Source organism: Dendrobates tinctorius, unplaced genomic scaffold (genome assembly GCF_039654945.1).
Source record: "Dendrobates tinctorius isolate UK_male_01 unplaced genomic scaffold, ASM3965494v1 ptg000039l, whole genome shotgun sequence".
Lineage (NCBI taxonomy): Eukaryota > Metazoa > Chordata > Amphibia > Anura > Dendrobatidae > Dendrobates > Dendrobates tinctorius.
This window is the reverse complement of record NW_027361707.1, coordinates 30,297,722-30,317,147: the sequence shown is the minus strand read 5'-3', so window position 1 is coordinate 30,317,147 and position 19,426 is coordinate 30,297,722. Positions and strand designations below refer to the sequence as shown.

The following is a 19,426-nucleotide window of genomic DNA, read 5'->3' as shown; positions in this document are numbered from 1 at the left end:
ATAAGAAAATGGATGAAACTTTTTTGTGCTAAAATGGCATAAAACACACCTCTCTTGGAGATGGAAAGGACAGGTAAAGGGGTCATGGAGGAGGATGATTTTTTGAATATATTTTTTACTAGGTGTGTCTGATCTATTCGCTCATAATTTAGGAAAAGTAGCTAAGAGTAGACTGTAATTGTGATACATTTCTTGTAATAAATCACAGTATTGACCAAAAGTGAAGATTTATCATTTAATATTATTTTGGCTTTTAGACCAAATCATTAGTGATATTGTCATTTTTTGTGACTCAGGCCCTTTGCGACTCGTAGAAGGTGGGCCCAACCCAGGCCCTTTGTGACTCCTCGGAGGTGGGCCCAACCCAGACCCTTTACGACTCCTCGGAGGTGGGACCAACCCGGCCCTTTGTAACTCCTCGGAGGTGGGACCAACCCACGCCCTTTGTAACTCCTTGGAGGTGGGACCAACCCAGGCCCTTTGTGACTCCCCGGAGGGTGGACCCAACCCAGGCCTTTTGCGACACCTCAGAGGGTATGCCCAACTCAGGCCCTTTGCGACTCCTCGGAGGGTGGGCCCAACTCAGGCCCTTTGCGACTCCTAGGAGGGTGGGCCAAACTCAGGCCCTTTGCGAGTCCCCGGAGGGTGGACCCAACCCAGGCCCTTTGCGACACCTCAGAGGGTATGCCCAACTCAGGCCCTTTGCGACTCCTCGGAGGGTGGGCCCAACTCAGGCCCATTGCGACTCTTAGGAGGGTGGGCCCAACTCAGGCCCTTTGCGACTCCTCGGAGGGTAGACACAACTCAGGCCCTTTGCGACTCCTCGGAGGGTGGGACCAACCCAGGCTCATTGCGACTCCTTGGAGGGTGGGCCCAACTCAGGCCCTTTGCGACTCCCCGGGGGATGGACCCAACCCAGGCCCTTTGCGACTCCTCGGAGGGTAGGTCCAACTCAGGCCCTTTGCGACTCCTCAGAGGGTGGGCCCAATTCAGGCCCTTTGCGACTCTTAGGAGGGTGGGCCCAACCCAGGCCCTTTGAGACTCCTCGGAGGTGGGCCCAACCCAGGCCCTTTGCGACTCCTCAGAGATGGGCCCAATCCAGGCCCTTTGTGACTCCTCGGAGGTGGGCCCAACCCAGGCCCTTTGCGACTCCCAGGAGGGTGGACCCAATGCAGGCCCTTTGCATCTCCTCGGAGGGTGGGCACAACTCAGGCCCTTTGCGACTCCTCGGAGCGTGGGCCCAACTAAGGCCCTTTGCGACTCCTAGGAGGGTGGGCCCAACTCTGACCCTTTGCGACATCTTGGAGGGTGTACCCAACCCAGGCCCTTTGCGACTCCTCGGAGGGTGGGCCCAACTCAGGCCCTTTGCGACTCCTCGGAGGTGGGCCCAAGCCAGGCCCTTTGTGACTCCTCGGAGGTGGGCCCAAACCAGGCCCTTTGCGACTCCTTGGAGGGTGGACCCAACCCAGGCCCTTTGCGACCACTCGGAGGTGGGTCCAATCCAGGCCCTTTGTGACTCCTCAGAGGTGGGCCCAACCCAGGCCCTTTGCGACTCCCCGGAGGGTGGACCCAATCCAGGCCCTTTGCGACTCCTCGGAGGGTGGGCCCAACTCAAGCCCTTTGCGACTAATCGGAGCATGGGCCCAACTAAGGCCCTTTGCGACTCCTCGGAGGGTGGGCCCAACTCAGGCCCTTTGCGACTCCTTGGAGGGTGGACCCAACCCAGGCCCTTTGCGACTCCTCGGAGGTGGGCCCAAACTAGGCCCTTGGTGACTCCTTGGAGGGTGGACATAACCCAGGTCCTTTGCGACTCTTCGGAGGGTGGGCCCAACTCAGGCCCTTTGCGAATCCTCGGAGGGTGGGCCCAACTCAGGCCCTTTGCGACTTCTAGGAGGGTGGGCCCAACTCAGGCCATTTGCCACTCCCCGGAGGGTGGATCCAACCCAGGCCCCTTTCGTCTCCTCGGAGGGTGGGCCCAATTCAGGCCCTTTGCGAATCCTCGGAGGGTGGGCCCAACACAGGCCCTTTGCGACTCATTGGAGGGTGAGCCCAACCCAGGCCCTTTACTTCTCCTAAGAGGGTGGGCCTAACCCAGACCCTCTGCAACTCCTCAGAAGGTGGGCCCAACCCAGTCCCTTTGCGACTCCTCGGAGGTGGGCCCAACCCAGGCCCTTTGCGACTCCCCGGAGGGTGGACCCAATCCAGGCCCTTTGCGACTCCTCGGAGGGTGGGCCCAACTCAGGCCCTTTGCGACTCCTCGGAGCGTGGGCCCAACTAAGGCCCTTTGCGACTCCTAGGAGGGTGGACCCAACCCAGGCCCTTTGCGACTCCTCGGAGGGTGGGTCAAACTCAGGCCCTTTGCGACTCCTTGGAGGGTGGGCCCAACTCAGGCCCTTTGTGACTCTTAGGAGGGTGGGCCCAACTCAGGCCATTTGCGACTCCTCGGAGGGTGGGCCCAACCCAGGCCCTTTGCGACTCCTCGGAGGGTGGGACCAACTCAGGCCCTTTGCGACTCCTCGGAGGGTGGGCCCAACCCAGGCCCAACCCAGGCTCTTTGCGACTCCTCGGAGGGTGGGCCCAACCCAGGCCCTTTGCGACTCCCCGGAGGGTGGACCCAACCCAGGCCCTTTGCGACTCCTCGGAGGGTGGGTCCAACTCAGGCCCTTTGCGACTCCTCGGAGGGTGGGCCCAAATCAGGCCCTATGCGACTCTTAGGAGGGTGGACCCAACCCAGGCCCTTTGCGACTCCTCGGAGGGTGGGCCCAACTCAGGCCCTTTGCGACTCCTCGGAGGTGGGACCAACCCAGGCCCTTTGTGACTCCTCGGAGGTGGGCCCAAACCAGGCCCTTTGCGACTCCTTGGAGGGTGGACCCAACCCAGGCCCTCTGCGACTCCTCGGAGGTGGTCCCAATCCAGGCCCTTTGTGACTCCTCAGAGGTGGGCCCAACCCAGGCCCTTTGCGACTCCTAGGAGGGTGGGCCCAACTCAGGCCCTTTGCGACTCCTTTGGGGGTGGACCCAACCCAGGCCCTTTGCGACTCCTCGGAGGGTGGGCCCAACTCAAGGAGTCACAAAGGGCCTGGGTAGGGCCCACCTCCGAGGAGTCACAAAGGGCCTGGGTTGGGCCCACCTCCGAGGAGTCGCAAAGGGCCTGAGTAGGGCCCACCCTCCGAGGAGTCACAAAGGGCCTGGGTTGGGTCCACCCTCCGAGGAGTCGCAAAGGGCCTGAGTTGGGCCCACCCTCCTAAGAGTCGCAAAGGGCCTGAGTTGGGCCCACCCTCCGAGGAGTCGCAAAGGGCCTGAGTTGGACCCACCCTCCGAGGAGTCGCAAAGGGCCTGGGTTGGGTCCACCCCCCGGGGAGTCACAAAGGTCCTGGGTTGGGCCCACCCTCCAAGGAGTCGCAATGAGCCTGGGTTGGTCCCACCCTCCGAGGAGTCGCAAAGGGCCTGAGTTGGGTCCACCCTCCGACGAGTCGCAAAGGGCCTGAGTTGGGCCCACCCTCCTAGGAGTCGCAAAGGGCCTGAGTTGGGCCCACCCTCCGAGGATTCGCAAAGGGCCTGAGTTGGGCATACCCTCTGAGGAGTCGCAAAGGGCCTGGGTTGGGTCCACCCTCCGGGGAGTCGCAAAGGGCCTGGGTTGGTCCCACCTCCGAGGAGTTACAAAGGGCCTGGGTTGGGCCCACCTCCGAGGAGTCGTAAAGGGCCTTGGTTGGGCCCACCACCGAGGGGTCACAAAGGGCCTGTGTTGGGCCCACCTCCTACGAGTCGCAAAGGGCCTGAGTCACAAAAAATGACAATATCACTAATGATTTGGTCTAAAAGCCAAAATAATATTAAATGATAAATCTTCACTTTTGCTCAATACTGTGATTTATGGGACAATGGGACAAACATATCAAATTTAACATCTCAATACGAATTGAGAATAAAAAACTTGGCAACATATACATTACATATATACATGTTTAGAAAATACTCTTGACCTATAGTCTACTTAAAAGATTAAACAAGTGTTACATTATGCTTAAGATAGTCTATAACAACCCTATTATTTGATATCACAAAAAATGAGAATATAACTAATGATTTGGTCTAAAAGCCTAAATAATATTAAATGATAAATCTTCACTTTTGGTCAATACTGTGATTTAGTACAAGAAATGTGTCACAATTACAGTCTACTCTTAGCTAAGTTTCCTAAATTATGAGCGAACAGATCAGACACACCTAGTAAAAAATATATTGAAAAAATCAGCCTCCTCCATGACCCCTTTAGCTGTCCTTTCCATCTCCAAGAGAGGTGTGTTTTATGCCATTTTAGCACAAAAAAGTTTCATCCATTTCCTCATGATTTAAGAAACCTTGAATTCATGTAATCATTGTCTTCAGGGCTCCTCTAGCCTGGAACTGAGTGTTATTCAAGTTACATGTCAAATTTCTATATTTAAAAGACTTTGTCTAAAAATTATCAAAACTGGCCATAAAACAGGAAATTCATCAAACTAAAAACATATCTAGAATTAACCTGAAAACACCACACTCCTACCAAGTTACTATTATAATGGACTCTTTGGTCTTTGGAAACTTATTTGGGACTGATAAGCTGACATTCACATGTGACAGGTATTGCCAATCACAAGTTTCACTAGATATGCTATGGCACATGAATGTAGAGGTCATTGACTAGCTACATCTGTCAAGAGAGCACTGTTGGGACCCAATTGCTGTTGGGTACTTAACAGAGACGACAGTACTACCGGGCGGCAACAATGGAATTTAAGGTGGAATTACAAGGTAAGCAATAATTTTTGGTATTCCCTCTTCTGTGTCCATTTCGTAAGAATACTGTACAACTTAAATAATACCTACAACTTCTGCAGAGAACATCATGACTGTAGGCAACTTGCCAAAGACTGATGGGATTAATGGAGCTGTGGCATTAGAATGAGCTGTGATTCAAAATATAAGTAATGATTTTTTGTTTTTCACTACTCTTTGGACATTTTTTCACAAATACTGGAAAATCATTTAAAAATATAACTATAACTTATGTGCAGAGTAATGGGTCAAACATATCAAATTTAATAAAACAATACGAAATTAGAAGAAAAAACTTGGCAACATATACATTACATATATACATGATTAGAAAATACTTTTGACCTATAGTCTACTTAGAAGATTAAACAAGTGTTACATTATACTGAAGATAGCCTATAACAATCCTACTATTTGATATCACAAAAAATGACAATATCACTAATGATTTGGTCTAAAAGCCTAAATAATATTAAATGATAAATCTTCACTTTTGGTCATTACTGTGATTTAGTACAAGAAATGTATTACAATTACAGTTTATTCACCATCCGAGGAGTTGCTAAGGGCAAGGGTTGGGCCCACACTCTGAGTCGCAAACAGCCTGGGTTGGGCCCACACTCCGAGTCGCCAAGGACCTAGGTTGGGCCCATGCTCCGAGTCGCAAAGGGTCTGGCTTGAGCCTACCCTCCCAGGAGTTGCAAAGGGCCTGGGTTGGGTCCACCCGCCGAGAAGTCATAGAGGGCCTAGGTTGGGCCGAGGAGGCACAAAGAGCCTGGCTTGGGACAAGGAGTCGTAAAGGGCCTGGGTTGGGCCGAGTCACAAAGGGCCTGGGTTGGGCTGAGGAGTCGCAAAGGGCCTGGGTTGGCAGAGCAGTCGTAAAGGGCCTGGGTTGGGCCTATTATCCGAGGTTTCGCAAAGGGCCTGGGTTTGGGTTGGGCTGACCCTCCGAGAAGTCGCAAAGGGCCTGGGTTGGGCCCATCCCCCCAAGGAGTGGCAAAGGACATGGGTTGGGCCCACCTTCTGAGGAGTTGCAGAGGGTCTGGGTTAGGCCCACCCTCTGAGGAGAAGCAAAGGGCCTGGGTTGGGCTCACCTTCCAATGAGTCACAAAGGGTATGGGTTGGGCCCACCCTCTGAGTATGGGTTGGGCCCACCCTCTGAGGAGTCGCAAAGGGCCTGAGTTGGGCCCACCCTCCGAGGAGTCGCAAGGGGCCTGGTTGGGTCCACCCTCCGGGGAGTCGCAAATGGCCTGAGTTGGGCCCACCCTCCTAGGAGTCGCAAAAGGCCTGAGTTGGGCCCACCCTCCGAGAAGTCGCAAAGGTCCTGAGTTGGGCCCACCTTCTGAGGAGTCGCAAAGGGCCTGGGATGGGTTCACCCTCGGAGGAGTTGCAAAGGGCCTGGGTTGGGTCCACCCTCCGGGGAGTCCCAAAGGGACTGGGTTGGGCCCACCTCCGAGGAGTCACAAAGGGCCTGGGTTGGGCCCACCTCCGAGGAGTCGCAAAGGGCCTGAGTTGGGCCCACCCTCCGAGGAGTCGCAAAGGACCTGGGCTGGGTCCACCCATCAAGGAGTCGCAAAGGGCCTGAGTTAGGCCCACCCTCCTAGTAGTCGCAAAGGGCCTTAGTTGGGCCCACGCTCCGAGGAGTTGCAAAGGGCCTGAGTTGGGCCCACCCTCCGAGGAGTCACAAAGGGCCTGGGTTGGGCCCACCTCCGAGGAGCCGCAAAGGGCCTGGGTTGGGCCCACCTCTGAGGAGTCACAAAGGGCCTGGGTTGGGCCCACCTCCGAGGAGTCGCAAAGGGTCTGAGTAGGGCCCACCCTCCGAGGAGTCGCAAAGGGCATGGGTTGGGTCCACCCTCCGAGGAGTCGCAAAGGGCCTGAGTTGGGCCCACCCTCCTAAGAGTTGTAAAGGGCCTGAGGTGGGCCCACCCTCCGAGGAGTCACAAAGGGCCTAAGTTGGACCCACCCTCCGAGGAGTCGAAAAGGGCCTGGGTTGGGTCCACCCTCCGGGGAGTCGCAAAGGGCCTGAGTTGGGCCAACCCTCCGAGGAGTCGCAAATTGCCTGGGTTGGGTCCACCCTCCAAGGAGTCGCAAAGGGCCTGGTTTGGGCACACCTCCGAGGAGTCACAAAGGGCCTGGGTTGGGCCCACCTACGAGGAGTCGCAAAGGGCCTGAGTTGGGCCCACCCTCCGAGGAGTCGCAAAGGGCCTGGGTTGGGTCCACCCTCCAAGGAGTCGCAAAGGGCCTGAGTTGGGCCCACCCTCCTAGGAGTCGCAAAGGGCCTTAGTTGGGCCCACGCTCCGAGGAGTCGCAAAGGGCCTGAGTTGGGCCCACCCTCCGAGGAGTCGCAAAGGGCCTGGGTTGGGTCCACCCTCCAAGGAGTGGCAAAGGGCATAGGTTGGGCCCACCTTCTGAGGAGTTGCAGAGGGTCTGGGTTAGGCCCACCATCTGAGGAGAAGCAAAGGGCCTGGGTTGGGCTCACCCTCCAATGAGTCGCAAAGGGCCTGAGTTGGGCCCACCCTCCGAGGAGTCGCAAAGGGCCTGAGTTGGGCCCACCATCCGAGGAGATGAAAGGGGCCTGGGTTGGGTCCACCCTCTGGGGAGTGGCAAATGGCCTGAGTTGGGCCCACCCTCCTAGAAGTCGCAAAGGGCCTGAGTTGGGCCCACCCTCCGCGGAGAAGCAAAGGGCCTGGGTTGGGTCCACCCTCCATGGAGTCGCAAAGGGCCTGGTTTGGGCCCACCTCCGAGGAGTCACAAAGGGCCTGGGTTGGGCCCACCTCCGAGGAGTCGCAAAGGGCCTGAGTTGGTCCCACCCTCCGAGGAGTCGCAAACGGCCTGGGTTGGGTCCACCCTCCAAGGAGTCGCAAAGGGCCTCAGTTGGGCCCACCCTCCTAGGAGTCGCAAAGGGCCTTAGTTGGGCCCACGCTCCGAGGAGTCGCAAAGGGCCTGAGTTGGGACCACCCTCCGAGGAGTCGCAAAGGGCCTGGATTGGGTCCACCCTCCGGGGAGTCGCAAAGGGCCTGGGTTGGGCCCACCTCCGAGGAGTCACAAAGGGCCTGGATTGGGTCCACCCTCCAAGGAGTCGCAAAGGGCCTGGTTTGGGCCCACCTCCGAGGAGTCACAAAGGGCCTGGGTTGGGCCCACCTCCGAGGAGTCTCAAAGGGCCTGAGTTGGGCCCACCCTCCGAGGAGTCGCAAAGGGCCTGGTTTGGGTCCACCCTCCAAGGAGTCGCAAAGGGCCTGAATTGGGCCCACCCTCCTAGGAGTCACAAAGGGCCTTAGTTGGGCCCACGCTCCGAGGAGTCGCAATAGGGCCTGAGTTGGGACCACCTTCCGAGGAGTCGCAAAGGGCCTGGATTGGGTCCACCCTCCAGGGAGTCGCAAAGGGCCTGGGTTGGGCCCACCTCCGAGGAGTCACAAAGGGCCTGGATTGGGCCCACCTCTGAGGAGTCGCAAAGGGCCTGGGTTGGGCCCACCTCCGAGGAGTCACAAAGGGCCTGGGTTGGGCCCACCCTCCGAGGAGTCGCAAAGGGCCTGAGTTGGGCACACCCTCCTAAGAGTCACAAATGGCCTGAGTTGGGCCCACCCTCCGAGGAGTCGCAAAGGGCCTGAGTTGGACCCACCCTCCGAGGAGTCGCAAAGGGCCTCGGTTGGATCCACCCTCCGGGGTGTCACAAAGGGCCTTAGTTGGGCCCACCCTCCAATGAGTCGCAAAGAGCCTGGGTTGGGCCCACCCTCCGAGGAGTCGCAAAAGGCCTGGGTTGGGTCCACCCTCCGAGGAGTCGCAAAGGGCCTTAGTTGGTCCCACCTCCGAGGAGTCACAAAGGGCCTGGGTTTTGGCCCACCTCCGAGGAGTCGCAAAGGGCCTGAGTAGGGCCCACCCTCCGAGGAGTCGTAAAGGGCCTGGGTTGGGTCCACCCTCCGAGGAGTCGCAAAGGGACTGAGTCGGGCCCACCCTCCTAAGAGTCACAAAGGGCCTGAGTTGGGACCATCCTCCGAGGAGTCGCAAAGGGCCTGAGTTGGACCCACCCTCTGAGGAGTCGCAAAGGGCCTGGGTTGGGTCCACCCCCCGGGGAGTCGCAAAGGGTCTGAGTTGGGCCCACCCTCCGAGGTGTCGCAAAGGGCCTGGGTTGGGTCCACCCTCCAAGGAGTCGCAAAGGGCCTGGTTTGGGCCCACCTCCGAGGAGTCACAAAGGGCCTGGGTTGGGCCCACCTCCGAGGAGTCGCAAAGGGCCTGAGTTGGGCCCAACCTCCGAGGAGTTGCAATGGGCCTGGGTTGGGTCCACCCTCCAAGGAGTCGCAAGGGGCCTGAGTTGGGCCCTCCCTCCTAGGAGTCGCAAAGGGCCTTAGTTGGGCCCACGCTCCGAGGAGTCGCAAAGGGCCTGAGTTGGGCCCACCTTCCGAGGAGTCGCAAAGGGCCTGGATTGGGTCCACCCTCCGGGGAGTCGCAAGGGGCCTGGGTTGGGCCCACCTCCGAGGAGTCGCAAAGGGCCTGGGTTGGGCCCACCCCCCAAGGAGTGGCAAAGGGCATGGGTTGGGCCCACCTTCTGAAGAGTTGCAGAGGGTCTGGGTTAGGCCCTCCCTCTGAGGAGAAGCAAAGGGCCTGGGTTGGGCTCACCCTCCAATGAGTCTCAAAGGGCCTGTGTTGGGCCCACCCTCCGAGGAGTCGCAAAGGGCCTGAGTTGGTCCCACCCTCCGAGGAGACGAAAGGGGCCTGGGTTGGGTCCACCCTCCAAGGAGTCGCAAAGGGCCTGAGTTGGGCCCACCCTCCGAGGAGTCGCAAAGGGCCTGGGTTGGGTCCACCCTCGAAGGAGTCGCAAAGGGCCTGGTTTGGGCCCACCTCCGAGGAGTCACAAAGGGCCTGGGTTGGGCCCACCTCCGAGGAGACGCAAAGGGCCTGGGTTGGGCCCACCCTCCGAGGAGTCGCAAAGGGCCTGGGTTGGGTCTACCCTCCAAGGAGTCGCAAAGGGCCTGAGTTGGGCCCACCCTCCTAGGAGTCGCAAATGCCTTAGTTGGGCCCACGCTCCGAGGAGTCGCAAAGGGCCTGAGTTGGGCCCACCCTCCGAGGAGTCGCTTAGGGCCTGGATTGGGTCCACCCTCCGGGGAGTCGCAAAGGGCCTGGGTTGGGCCCACCTTCGAGGAGTCACAAAGGGCCTGGATTGGGCCCACCTCCGAGGAGTCGCAAAGGGCCTGGGTTGGGTCCACCCTCCAAGGAGTCGCAAAGGGCCTGGTTTGGGCCCACCTCCGAGGAGTCACAAAGGGCCTGGGTTGGGCCCACCTCTGAGGAGTCGCAAAGGGCCTGAGTTGGACCCACCCTCTGAGGAGTCGCAAAGGGCATGGGTTGGGTCCACCCCCCGGGGAGTCGCAAAGGGTCTGAGTTGGGCCCACCCTCCGAGGTGTCGCAAAGGGCCTGGGTTGGGTCCACCCTCCAAGGAGTCGCAAAGGGCCTGGTTTGGGCCCACCTCCGAGGAGTCACAAAGGGCCTGGGTTGGGCCCACCTCCGAGGAGTCGCAAAGGGCCTGAGTTGGGCCCAACCTCCGAGGAGTTGCAAAGGGCCTGGGTTGGGTCCACCCTCCAAGGAGTCGCAAGGGGCATGAGTTGGGCCCTACCTCCTAGGAGTCGCAAAGGGCCTTAGTTGGGCCCACGCTCCGAGGAGTCGCAAAGGGCCTGAGTTGGGCCCACCTTCCGAGGAGTCGCAAAGGGCCTGGATTGGGTCCACCCTCCGGGGAGTCGCAAGGGGCCTGGGTTGGGCCCACCTCCGAGGAGTCGCAAAGGGCCTGGGTTGGGCCCACCCCCCAAGGAGTGGCAAAGGGCATGGGTTGGGCCCACCTTCTGAAGAGTTGCAGAGGGTCTGGGTTAGGCCCTCCCTCTGAGGAGAAGCAAAGGGCCTGGGTTGGGCTCACCCTCCAATGAGTCTCAAAGGGCCTGTGTTGGGCCCACCCTCCGAGGAGTCGCAAAGGGCCTGAGTTGGGCCCACCCTCCGAGGAGACGAAAGGGGCCTGGGTTGGGTCCACCCTCCAAGGAGTCGCAAAGGGCCTGAGTTGGGCCCACCCTCCGAGGAGTCGCAAAGGGCCTGGGTTGGGTCCACCCTCGAAGGAGTCGCAAAGGGCCTGGTTTGGGCCCACCTCCGAGGAGTCACAAAGGGCCTGGGTTGGGCCCACCCCCGAGGAGACGCAAAGGGCCTGGGTTGGGTCCACCCCCCGGGGAGTCGCAAAGGGTCTGAGTTGGGCCCACCCTCCGAGGTGTCGCAAAGGGCCTGGGTTGGGTCCACCCTCCAAGGAGTCGCAAAGGGCCTGGTTTGGGCCCACCTCCGAGGAGTCACAAAGGGCCTGGGTTGGGCCCACCTCCGAGGAGTCGCAAAGGGCCTGAGTTGGGCCCAACCTCCGAGGAGTTGCAAAGGGCCTGGGTTGGGTCCACCCTCCAAGGAGTCGCAAGGGGCATGAGTTGGGCCCTCCCTCCTAGGAGTCGCAAAGGGCCTTAGTTGGGCCCACGCTCCGAGGAGTCGCAAAGGGCCTGAGTTGGGCCCACCTTCCGAGGAGTCGCAAAGGGCCTGGATTGGGTCCACCCTCCGGGGAGTCGCAAGGGGCCTGGGTTGGGCCCACCTCCGAGGAGTCGCAAAGGGCCTGGGTTGGGCCCACCCCCCAAGGAGTGGCAAAGGGCATGGGTTGGGCCCACCTTCTGAAGAGTTGCAGAGGGTCTGGGTTAGGCCCTCCCTCTGAGGAGAAGCAAAGGGCCTGGGTTGGGCTCACCCTCCAATGAGTCTCAAAGGGCCTGTGTTGGGCCCACCCTCCGAGGAGTCGCAAAGGGCCTGAGTTGGGCCCACCCTCCGAGGAGACGAAAGGGGCCTGGGTTGGGTCCACCCTCCAAGGAGTCGCAAAGGGCCTGAGTTGGGCCCACCCTCCGAGGAGTCGCAAAGGGCCTGGGTTGGGTCCACCCTCGAAGGAGTCGCAAAGGGCCTGGTTTGGGCCCACCTCCGAGGAGTCACAAAGGGCCTGGGTTGGGCCCACCCCCGAGGAGACGCAAAGGGCCTGGGTTGGGCCCACCCTCCGAGGAGTCGCAAAGGGCCTGGGTTTTGTCTACCCTCCAAGGAGTCGCAAAGGGCCTGAGTTGGGCCCACCCTCCTAGGAGTCGCAAATGCCTTAGTTGGGCCCACGCTCCGAGGAGTCGCAAAGGGCCTGAGTTGGGCCCACCCTCCGAGGAGTCGCATAGGGCCTGGATTGGGTCCACCCTCCGGGGAGTCGCAAAGGGCCTGGGTTGGGCCCACCTTCGAGGAGTCACAAAGGGCCTGGATTGGGCCCACCTCCGAGGAGTCGCAAAGGGCCTGGGTTGGGTCCACCCTCCAAGGAGTCGCAAAGGGCCTGGTTTGGGCCCACCTCCGAGGAGTCACAAAGGGCCTGGGTTGGGCCCACCTCCGAGGAGTCGCAAAGGGCCTGAGTTGGGCCCACCCTCCGAGGAGTCGCAAAGGGCCTGGGTTGGTTCCACCCTCCAAGGAGTCGCAAAGGGCCTGAGTTGGGCCCACCCTCCTAGGAGTCGCAAAGGGCCTTAGTTGGGCCCACGCTCCGAGGAGTCGCAAAGGGCCTGAGTTGGGTCCACCCTCCGAGGAGTCGCAAAGGGTCTGGATTGGGTCCACCCTCCGGGGAGTCGCAAAGGGCCTGGGTTGGGCCCACCTCCGAGGAGTCACAAAGGGCCTGGATTGGGCCCACCTCTGAGGAGTCGCAAAGGGCCTGGGTTGGGCCCACCTCCGAGGAGTCACAAAGGGCCTGGGTTGGGCCCACCCTCCGAGGAGTTGCAAAGGGCCTGAGTTTGGCACAACCTCCTAAGTGTCGCAAAGCGCCTGAGTTGGGCCCACCCTCCGAGGAGTCGCAAAGGGCCTGAGTTGGACCCACCCTCCGAGGAGTCGCAAAGGGCCTGGGTTGGGTCCAACCTCTGGGGAGTCGCAAAGGGCCTGAGTTGGGCCCACCCTCCGAGGAGTCGCAAAGAGCCTGGGTTGGGCCCACCCTCTGAGGATTCGCAAAGGGCCTGAGTTGGGTCCACCCTCCGAGGAGTCGCAAAGGGCCTGGGTTGGGCCCACCCCCCAAGGAGTGGCAAAGGGCATGGGTTGGGCCCACCTTCTGAAGAGTTGCAGAGGGTCTGGGTTAGGCCCTCCCTCTGAGGAGAAGCAAAGGGCCTGGGTTGGGCTCACCCTCCAATGAGTCTCAAAGGGCCTGTGTTGGGCCCACCCTCCGAGGAGTCGCAAAGGGCCTGAGTTGGGCCCACCCTCCGAGGAGACGAAAGGGGCCTGGGTTGGGTCCACCCTCCAAGGAGTCGCAAAGGGCCTGAGTTGGGCCCACCCTCCGAGGAGTCGCAAAGGGCCTGGGTTGGGTCCACCCTCGAAGGAGTCGCAAAGGGCCTGGTTTGGGCCCACCTCCGAGGAGTCACAAAGGGCCTGGGTTGGGCCCACCTCCGAGGAGACGCAAAGGGCCTGGGTTGGGCCCACCCTCCGAGGAGTCGCAAAGGGCCTGGGTTGGGTCTACCCTCCAAGGAGTCGCAAAGGGCCTGAGTTGGGCCCACCCTCCTAGGAGTCGCAAATGCCTTAGTTGGGCCCACGCTCCGAGGAGTCGCAAAGGGCCTGAGTTGGGCCCACCCTCCGAGGAGTCGCATAGGGCCTGGATTGGGTCCACCCTCCGGGGAGTCGCAAAGGGCCTGGGTTGGGCCCACCTTCGAGGAGTCACAAAGGGCCTGGATTGGGCCCACCTCCGAGGAGTCGCAAAGGGCCTGGGTTGGGTCCACCCTCCAAGGATTCGCAAAGGGCCTGGTTTGGGCCCACCTCCGAGGTGTCACAAAGGGCCTGGGTTGGGCCCACCTCCGAGGAGTCGCAAAGGGCCTGAGTTGGACCCACCCTCTGAGGAGTCGCAAAGGGCCTGGGTTGGGTCCACCCCCCGGGGAGTCGCAAAGGGTCTGAGTTGGGCCCACCCTCCGAGGTGTCGCAAAGGGCCTGGGTTGGGTCCACCCTCCAAGTAGTCGCAAAGGGCCTGGTTTGGGCCCACCTCCGAGGAGTCACAAAAGGCCTGGGTTGGGCCCACCTCCGAGGAGTCGCAAAGGGCCTGAGTTGGGCCCAACCTCCGAGGAGTTGCAAAGGGCCTGGGTTGGGTCCACCCTCCAAGGAGTCGCAAGGGGCCTGAGTTGGGCCCTCCCTCCTAGGAGTCGCAAAGGGCCTTAGTTGGGCCCACGCTCCGAGGAGTCGCAAAGGGCCTGAGTTGGGCCCACCTTCCGAGGAGTCGCAAAGGGCCTGGATTGGGTCCACCCTCCGGGGAGTCGCAAGGGGCCTGGGTTGGGCCCACCTCCGAGGAGTCGCAAAGGGCCTGGGTTGGGCCCACCCCCCAAGGAGTGGCAAAGGGCATGGGTTGGGCCCACCTTCTGAAGAGTTGCAGAGGGTCTGGGTTAGGCCCTCCCTCTGAGGAGAAGCAAAGGGCCTGGGTTGGGCTCACCCTCCAATGAGTCTCAAAGGGCCTGTGTTGGGCCCACCCTCCGAGGAGTCGCAAAGGGCCTGAGTTGGGCCCACCCTCCGAGGAGACGAAAGGGGCCTGGGTTGGGTCCACCCTCCAAGGAGTCGCAAAGGGCCTGAGTTGGGCCCACCCTCCGAGGAGTCGCAAAGGGTCTGGGTTGGGTCCACCCTCGAAGGAGTCGCAAAGGGCCTGGTTTGGGCCCACCTCCGAGGAGTCACAAAGGGCCTGGGTTGGGCCCACCTCCGAGGAGACGCAAAGGGCCTGGGTTGGGCCCACCCTCCGAGGAGTCGCAAAGGGCCTGGGTTGGGTCTACCCTCCAAGGAGTCGCAAAGGGCCTGAGTTGGGCCCACCCTCCTAGGAGTCGCAAATGCCTTAGTTGGGCCCACGCTCCGAGGAGTCGCAAAGGGCCTGAGTTGGGCCCACCCTCCGAGGAGTCGCATAGGGCCTGGATTGGGTCCACCCTCCGGGGAGTCGCAAAGGGCCTGGGTTGGGCCCACCTTCGAGGAGTCACAAAGGGCCTGGATTGGGCCCACCTCCGAGGAGTCGCAAAGGGCCTGGGTTGGGTCCACCCTCCAAGGAGTCGCAAAGGGCCTGGTTTGGGCCCACCTCCGAGGAGTCACAAAGGGCCTGGGTTGGGCCCACCTCCGAGGAGTCGCAAAGGGCCTGAGTTGGGCCCACCCTCCGAGGAGTCGCAAAGGGCCTGGGTTGGTTCCACCCTCCAAGGAGTCGCAAAGGGCCTGAGTTGGGCCCACCCTCCTAGGAGTCGCAAAGGGCCTTAGTTGGGCCCACGCTCCGAGGAGTCGCAAAGGGCCTGAGTTGGGTCCACCCTCCGAGGAGTCGCAAAGGGTCTGGATTGGGTCCACCCTCCGGGGAGTCGCAAAGGGCCTGGGTTGGGCCCACCTCCGAGGAGTCACAAAGGGCCTGGATTGGGCCCACCTCTGAGGAGTCGCAAAGGGCCTGGGTTGGGCCCACCTCCGAGGAGTCACAAAGGGCCTGGGTTGGGCCCACCCTCCGAGGAGTTGCAAAGGGCCTGAGTTTGGCACAACCTCCTAAGTGTCGCAAAGGGCCTGAGTTGGGCCCACCCTCCGAGGAGTCGCAAAGGGCCTGAGTTGGACCCACCCTCCGAGGAGTCGCAAAGGGCCTGGGTTGGGTCCAACCTCTGGGGAGTCGCAAAGGGCCTGAGTTGGGCCCACCCTCCGAGGAGTCGCAAAGATCCTGGGTTGGGCCCACCCTCTGAGGATTCGCAAAGGGCCTGAGTTGGGTCCACCCTCCGAGGAGTCGCAAAGGGCCTGGGTTGGGCCCACCTCTGAGGAGTCACAAAGGGCCTGGTTGGGCCCACCTCCGAGGAGTCTCAAAGGGTCTGAGTAGGGCCCACCCTCCGATGAGTCGCAAAGGGCCTGGGTTGGGTCCACCCTCCGAGGAGTCGCAAAGGGCCTGAGTTGGGCCCACCCTCTTAAGAGTCGCAAAGGGCCTGAGTTTGGCCCACCCTCCGAGGAGTCGCAAAGGGCCTGAGTTGGACCCACCCTCCGAGGAGTCGCAAAGGGCCTGGGTTGGGTCCACCCCCCGGGGAGTCACAAAGGGCCTGAGTTGGGCCCACCCTCCAAGGAGTCGCAATGAGCCAGGGTTGGTCCCACCCTCCGAGGAGTCGCAAAGGGCCTGAGTTGGGTCCACCCTCCGAGGAGTCGCAAAGGGCCTGAGTTGGGCCCACCCTCCTAGGAGTCGCAAAGGGCCTGAGTTGGGCCCACCCTCCGAGAAGTCGCAAATGGCCTGAGTTGGGCATACCCTCTGAGGAGTCGCAAAGGGCCTGGGTTGGGTCCACCCTCCGGGGAGTCGCAAAGGGCCTGGGTTGGTCCCACCTCCGAGGAGTTACAAAGGGCCTGGGTTGGGCCCACCTCCGAGGAGTCGTAAAGGGCCTTGGTTGGGCCCACCTCCGAGGAGTCACATAGGGCCTGGGTTGGGCCCACCTCCTACAATTCGCAAAGGGCCTGAGTCACAAAAAATGACAATTTCACTAATGATTTGGTCTAAAAGCCACAATAATATTAAATGATAAATCTTCACTTTTGGTCAATACTGTGATTTATTACAAGAAATGTATCACAATTACAGTCTACTCTTAGCTACTTTTCCTAAATTATGAGCGAATAGATCAAACACACCTAGTAAAAAATATATTCAAAAAATCAGCCTCCTCCTTGACCCCTTTAGCTGTCCTTTCCATCTCCAAGAGAGGTGTGTTTTATGCCATTTTAGCACAAAAAAGTTTCATCCATTTTCTCATAATTTAAGAAACCTTGAATTCATGTAATCTTTGTCTTCAGGCCTCCTCTAGCCTGTGAACTGAGTTGTTATTCAGGTTACATATCCATTTTCTGTAATTTAATGACATTGTCTAAAAATTATCAAAACTGGCCACAAAGCAGGAAATGCATCAAACTAAAAACATATCTAGAATTTACCTGAAATCTCCACACTGCTACCAAGTTACTATTATAATGGACTCTGTCGTCTTTGGAAACTTATTTGGGACTGGTAAGCTGACATACACATGTGACAGGTATTGCCAATCAGAAGTTTCACCAGATATCCTATGGCACAAGAATGTAGAGGTCATTGACTAGCTACATCTGTCAAGAGAGCACTGTTGGGACCCAATTGCTGTTGGGTACTTAACAGAGACGGCAGTACTACCGGGCGGCAACAATGGAATTTAAGGTGGAATTACAAGGTAAGCAATAATTTTTGGTATTCCCTCCTCTGTGTCCATTTCGTAAGAATACTGTACAACTTAAATAATACCTACAACTTCTGCAGAGAACATCATCACTGTAGGCAACTTGCCAAAGACTGATGGGATTAATGGAGCTGTGGCATTAGAATGAGCTGTGATTCAAAATATAAGTAATGATTTTTTGTTTTTCACTGCTCTTTGGACATTTTTTCACAAATACTGGAAAATCATTTAAAAATATAACTATAACTTATGTGCAGAGTAATGGGACAAACATATCAAATTTAATAAAACAATACGAAATTAGAAGAAAAAACTTGGCAACATATACATTACATATATACATGTTTAGAAAATACTCTTGACCTATAGTCTACTTAAAAGATTAAACAAGTGTTACATTATGCTTAAGATAGTCTATAACAACCCTATTATTTGATATCACAAAAAATGACAATATAACTAATGATTTGGTCTAAAAGCCTAAATAATATTAAATGATAAATCTTCACTTTTGGTCAATACTGTGATTTAGTACAAGAAATGTGTCACAATTACAGTCTACTCTTAGCTAAGTTTCCTAAATTATGAGCGAACAGATCAGACACACCTAGTAAAAAATATATTGAAAAAAATCAGCCTCCTCCATGACCCCTTTAGCTGTCCTTTCCATCTCCAAGAGAGGTGTGTTTTATGCCATTTTAGCACAAAATAGTTTCATCCATTTCCTCATGATTTAAGAAACCTTGAATTCATGTAATCATTGTCTTCAGGGCTCCTCTAGCCTGGAACTGAGTGTTATTCAAGTTACATGTCAAATTTCTATATTTAAAAGACTTTTTCTAAAAATTATCAAAACTGGCCATAAAACAGGAAATTCATCAAACTAAAAACATATCTAGAATTTACCTGAAAACTCCACACTCCTACCAAGTTACTATTATAATGGACTCTCTGGTCTTTGGAAACTTATTTGGGACTGATAAGCTGACATACACATGTGACAGGTATTGCCAATCACAAGTTTCACTAGATATGCTATGGCACATGAATGTAGAGGTCATTGACTAGCTACATCTGTCAAGAGAGCACTGTTGGGACCCAATTGCTGTTGGGTACTTAACAGAGACGACAGTACTACCGGGCGCCAACAATGGAATTTAAGGTGGAATTACAAGGTAAGCAATAATATTTGGTATTCCCTCCTCTATGTCCATTTCGTAAGAATACTGTACAACTTAAATAATACCTACAACTTCTGCAGAGAACATCATCACTGTAGGCAACTTGCCAAAGACTGATGGGATTAATGGAGCTGTGGCATTAGAATGAGCTGTGATATAAAATATAAGTAATGATTTTTTGTTTTTCACTACTCTTTGGACATTTTTTCACAAATACTGGAAAATCATTTAAAAATATAACTATAACTTATGTGCAGAGTAATGGGTCAAACATATCAAATTTAATAACACAATACGAAATTAGAAGAAAAAACTTGGCAACATATACATTACATATATACATGATTAGAAAATACTCTTGACCTATAGTCTACTTAGAAGATTAAATAAGTGTTACATTATACTGAAGATAGTCTGTAACAACCCTATTATTTGATATCACAAAAAATGACAATATCACTAATGATTTGGTCTAAAAGCCTAAATAATATTAAATGATAAATCTTCACTTTTGGTCATTACTGTGATTTAGTACAAGAAATGTATTACAATTACAGTCTATTCACCATCCGAGGAGTTACTAAGGGCCAGGGTTGGGCCCACAATCTGAGTCGCAAAGAGCCTGTTTGGGGCCCACATTCCGAGTCGCCAAGGGCCTTGGTTGGGCCCATGCTCAGAGTCGCAAAGGGTCTGGCTTGAGCCTACCCTCCCAGGAGTAGCAAAGGGCCTGGGTTGGGTCCACCCTCCGAGGAGTCATAGAGGGCCTAGGTTGGGCGGAGGAGGCACAAAGAGACTGGCTTGGGACAAGGAGTCGTAAAAGGCCTGGGTTGGACCGAGTCACAAAGGGCCTGGGTTGGGCTGAGGAGTCGCAAAGGGCCTGGGTCCCAGACCTCACCCTCTGAAGAGTAGCAAAGGACCTGGGTTGGGCCTATTCTCCGAGGTTTCGCATAGGGCCTGGGTTTGGGTTTGGCTGACCCTCCGAGGAGTCGCAAAGGGCCTGGGTTGGGCCCACCCCCAAGGAGTGGCAAAGGGCATGGGTTGGGCCCACCTTCTGAGGAGTTGCAGAGGGTCTGGGTTAAGAACACCCTCTGAGGAGAAGCAAAGGTCCTGGGTTTGGCTCACCCTCCAATGAGTCGCAAAGGGCCTGTGTTGGGCCCACCCTCCGAGGAGTCGCAAAGGGCCTGAGTTGGGCCCACCCTCCGAGGAGACGAAA

The 19,426-nt window shown here is 57.3% G+C and overlaps 1 protein-coding gene across 1 annotated transcript in view; it reads right to left on the bottom strand.

Annotated features, from left to right (window-relative positions):
- The window catches only part of LOC141088484 (nucleolar protein 14-like), a 385,562-nt gene that overhangs the window by 302,044 nt on the left and 64,092 nt on the right, over nt 1-19,426 (bottom strand). The gene's annotated exons all lie outside the window — the stretch shown is intronic.